Genomic DNA, 4579 nt, shown 5'->3' on the forward strand with positions numbered 1-4579 from the left:
TGGGTGTTCTTTAGTTTATTAATTAAGAAGATGGTTTCCTGATTTGCTCCCCAAGGTCAGGATTGGGAGCACGCTGTCTGTTCCCCAGGTACAAGGGCATTTCTGCTATGACCACCACAGCTGTCTCCACCATTATCTGCACTCTGTGTCCTGTGATTTGTCCCTCGACATCTAATTGATGTCTGCTCTGGTTCAGCCCCTGTTATTATGTGGTCATCAGCCTTACCCAACACTTGCCCCCCTTCAAAAGGCCTCAGTTTGTATTTTAACTTCTCCCAAAGTAGTCTTAGTGCACCAGGGCAGTGACAAACCTTGAGTTGAAATTAAATAAAAGTGTGGTTTGATGGAAAACCTGTTTAATGGGAGCACACTTGAACTGGCTGCCCAGGGAGGTCATGGATACCCCATCTCTGAAGATGTGCAAGGTCAGGAGCTCTGAGCAGCCTGGTCTAGTGGAAGGTGTCCCTGCCCATAACAGGGGTTTGGAAGTAGATCAACTGTAAGGTCCTTTCCAACCCAATCCATTTTGTGATTCTCTGTTAGACTCAGTTTTCTGAGAGGTTTTGCAGTCCCTCCCTCCCATCAGCTGATTGACACCAGAACTGGTTCCCGCTAGCCCAGGTCTCAGTCATTTGAGAGAGCAGCAGAAGAACTGGTGAGCTTTACCCCCAAACACAACCTGTGGCCATCCTGGGGAACCAGGACAAATCCCTCACAAATAAAAGATGGCCAAATGGAAAGATGTCCTTTCTGGATGAGCCTTCCTGACATAATGAACAATTAAACTAAACCATCTTCCAGAGTCCAGAAGACATGAGACCCACCCTGGACATATGGGAGGAGATTGGGACCTCTGGAACTGCCTGTGAAGGGGTGTTGAGTCCTGGACTGGGCTGGGATAGTTATGGAACCTGGAGCATGTTCACCTGCAGTGCTGGATTTTTGGATCCCTTCCCTCTGTGTCAGTTCAGCATCTGCTGTGGAGGTGCTGTGCAGCCCCACCTGGATGGCCACACCCCACACATTCAGCATCCACCTTTCCCAGGTGTCCTGGGAACCCCACCCCCTTGGAACAGGGGCATTAGCAGGGGCTTCACTTCAGGAGTGGGTGGTGGATGTGCACATTTAGCAGCATTTACATGTTGAGAAGCCATCTGATGCACCAGAATAGACTAATTTTGAGCCCTGAGTTTAGCCCAGCAGACTTGATACTTGTCTTGCTCTGTGCTGCTGGTAGAGGGAAGCATTGCCAGAAAAAGCTACTTCTGAGGACTTAGGCAGAAATATGGCTTTGTGACCACAGACACAGGAAGTTTTTCCCTCTTCTTACCCACCTTTATAGGTGCAGCTACTTGGCCCTGAGTCCTCAGAGGAGCTGGGGTAGTAACTGAGTGTTTAAGTCATACTCAGTCTATCAAAACCTGTTCAGATGGCTCTGCAGGTCTGTCACTGGCATGCACACAAAAAATATCAATTCCTTGACCTCATTATGCTTGGAGCCTTCAATCCCACCCTGAAGCCCTCCCAGGCCTTCCCTGATAAAGCAAGTCTCACAAGATATAAAGCAAGGAACAAACTGCAAGCACCACCTGGTCCTCTCTTTCTGGGGGGTTGAGACCCACTTGAGACCCACGCACACACTGCTGCACACGTGTGTTCATGCCCTCTTTATCCTCTCCCTCAGCTGCTCTGTGTGAAGGACAACAGCTCCAAGAGGAAGCCCTACGAAAGCCTTGCTGGGGTGGTCACCAGGCTGGTAGCAAAGAGCACTGCAGGACATGGAAATTTATAGCTCTGCTGGCAGTCAGGCAGAGCAGAGCTGGAGAAACAGCTTGATTCTGCTCTGGAAATGTCTCCCTTTTTTTTTTTTAAACACAAAATATTTATTGGGTAAAAACACAGCCCACTTCCACCTGCCACCTTTCAAAATAGTGAGCCCTGCTCAGTTTTTTGAATGAGAGAGTGTGGGTGCAGCCTTGAGGAGATGCTCCCTGGCTGTGCATTGCTAACACACATCGGTACCTCCCCAAAACAGCAGTGATTGGACACCCTCGACTGAGTGCCTCTGTCATGAGCAGTGACCCTATGGCCTGTGACAGCTTTTTGTGACCTCAAACCCCAAAAAAGCACCCCAGAAATTCCACAGCCCTGAGGCTTGACCACAGAACAGGGAAGCATTAGCCAACTCACTATTTTTAAGGCATTTGGACCCAAAAGATGAGCTTCAAGGTTATGTACTTTAGTGTAAGCAGGCAGAAGATCTTACAGCATTGCTGCAAAGCAGAATTGAACCTCCCACTCCACAGCCTGCAGCCTGTGGCTGAGCAAGGAGTGCACTGCCCCCTGATCCCCACTGCCTTTAACCCTGCACGTGGCCAGGCTGTGCTGGCAGCCCAACCCTCCCCTAAATTTGTGCTGCACTGTGGTACCAGGGGTGGGAAGAGCCACCTTGGGTCAGCCCTGAAGAAATGTCAAATTCAAAATGGTTGGATGGTTGGTTTTGCCTGAAAAATATCAATCTAGGTTCAAATCCTGCCTGGGTTTGAATCCCACCTGGCCGCAGACTACAGTCTGGACAGGGCTCAGCTCCTGCAGAGCAAAGCTACACCTAGAGCAGCACCTATAAGATATGGATAGATGAGAGGACTGGCAAAAGTGGCAAAGATCTGCTGCTGGTTCACTTCAACCCGTTGCTGTGATGGAACAAGCTCCAGCAGTCAAAGGACTTGGTGCCGGTGCAACTGCACCTAGGTGAAGAATCTGCCTGTGCAGTTATGTCAATCAGTTTTGGGGAAAGAGGAAAATTTCATTCTTCTGCCAGCAAAATTTTAAATGATAGATCAGGCCAAAACTTCTCTCATATTTACAGGGAAGTCCAGCGAAAATATCCTCTTTTTGACAGACTTACTTAAAGCATGTGGCATGGAGACTGAAAATGCTATCAACTATTTGACTGACAAGTGTCAGCAGCTGTTCATCCAATTTGTTTTATATTTCACCAACTAACAGATTCTTTCCCCTCTGCTGTAATGCATGTCTTCTGGCCCATAGGCATCTTAGAAATTGCTTTTCTGCCTTTCTAGTGACCAAAACGTCAAAAATATTAGAAGACAATTTGTGTTCAGAAGCATAAACAGGCACGCAACAAAGCAAAGATGATTTTGCCAACATTCAGGCTGTGTTCTTTTTTAAAAAGTCACAGCAAACCTAAGGCAAAAATTATTTCTCTAAGCTTTAGAAGAAAAAGCTAATGCAAACAAAGCACACAATAAATCAGCACAGGTTAAACCATCAATACCAAAGGGAAAAGCTGCTGTTTAATGGCCAACCAAATGCAGCGGAGTTCTATGTCCACCTCTGCACTTTGGCTGTGGAGTTGAGAACTCTGCACTTCCATCACCAGTATTTGTTCAAGAACCTGTTCCATGTTGCCAGGATTCAACAAAGCCACTGTTGTATCAAACCAAGCTTGGCCGGGAGAGTCCTTTGAGCCATTCACAAAACCCAGCCCTCTTCATCTTAGGTCTAGCACTGCTTTCAGAACTCTTTGATCCTGACTGCATGTAATAAAATTACTGCAGTTTTCACCCATCATGAACTTGCTGGACTAAAAAAAGCCTGTGTGACACCTCTCCCTGGTGAGCTGTATCCCATGATATTTCCTTTAATCAAACAAGTTTAGGCTTTCAGGCTAAACCTGAAGTGAGATTTTCCTCAGCCTTTCTGAAAGATACATATTCCATTTCAAGTCATAAATCCACATTTGTTGTAACTATGCAAAATATGGGAGAAAAAAAGTGCAGAGATTATATGCAATCTGCCAGCAGAGTTGTGTGCCATGAGGAAAATGCCTCACAGGTCAAAACAAAGAAAAACACTGAGCAACAAATTAGTTGCAGGCAGTAGCTAATATGGAGATCAAAAGATTAAAATCAACATACAACGATGAAATCACTGGAATAATAGGAGCACTTAAGAAGATTAAGTCAATAACAGAGTCCAGTGCTACGAAAATAAGGTTTTGATTATACTGTAAAATTTTATATTGGGAGACCAAAAGTAATTACAGCCATGACATGCTTCACTATCCCCGCCTTAGACCATCTTGGCTCATTTCCTATGCAAGGAATACAGTTGTTGAAATAAACAGAAATGTTATGACTCAAGTGCTCGATTCAAAAACAAACCAGGTGGTCAGATCAGATTGGGGACTGTCAAGATGGGGTCTGTAAAATCAGGACTTGTTGCAGATCCTGGAGGATATGACAGCTGGGGGGAGCAAAGGCCACACTGTTTAGGACTGGCTTTCTGCACAGAGAGCTCCACGAGCAGCTGATGTCGGGGCTGTCCCAGGCTGTCAGCTGGAGAGGAGAAGCACGCACTGGAAGGGAGGTAGGAGGAGATAAATAGCTCAAAGACTGGTGGTGAACGTGGTGGTGATGAACTCTGGTGACAGGAAAGGTATTTTTCTATCCAGCTAAACGGGTGAAGATTGAGGGTTTGGTTTTGCATCAGAGGCAGAGATGTGGCAGCCTCCAAGCCCATCCAGATCCTCACAGCAGGGACAGGAACATCTCTC

Source organism: Geospiza fortis, unplaced genomic scaffold (genome assembly GCF_000277835.1).
Source record: "Geospiza fortis unplaced genomic scaffold, GeoFor_1.0 scaffold70, whole genome shotgun sequence".
NCBI lineage: Eukaryota > Metazoa > Chordata > Aves > Passeriformes > Thraupidae > Geospiza > Geospiza fortis.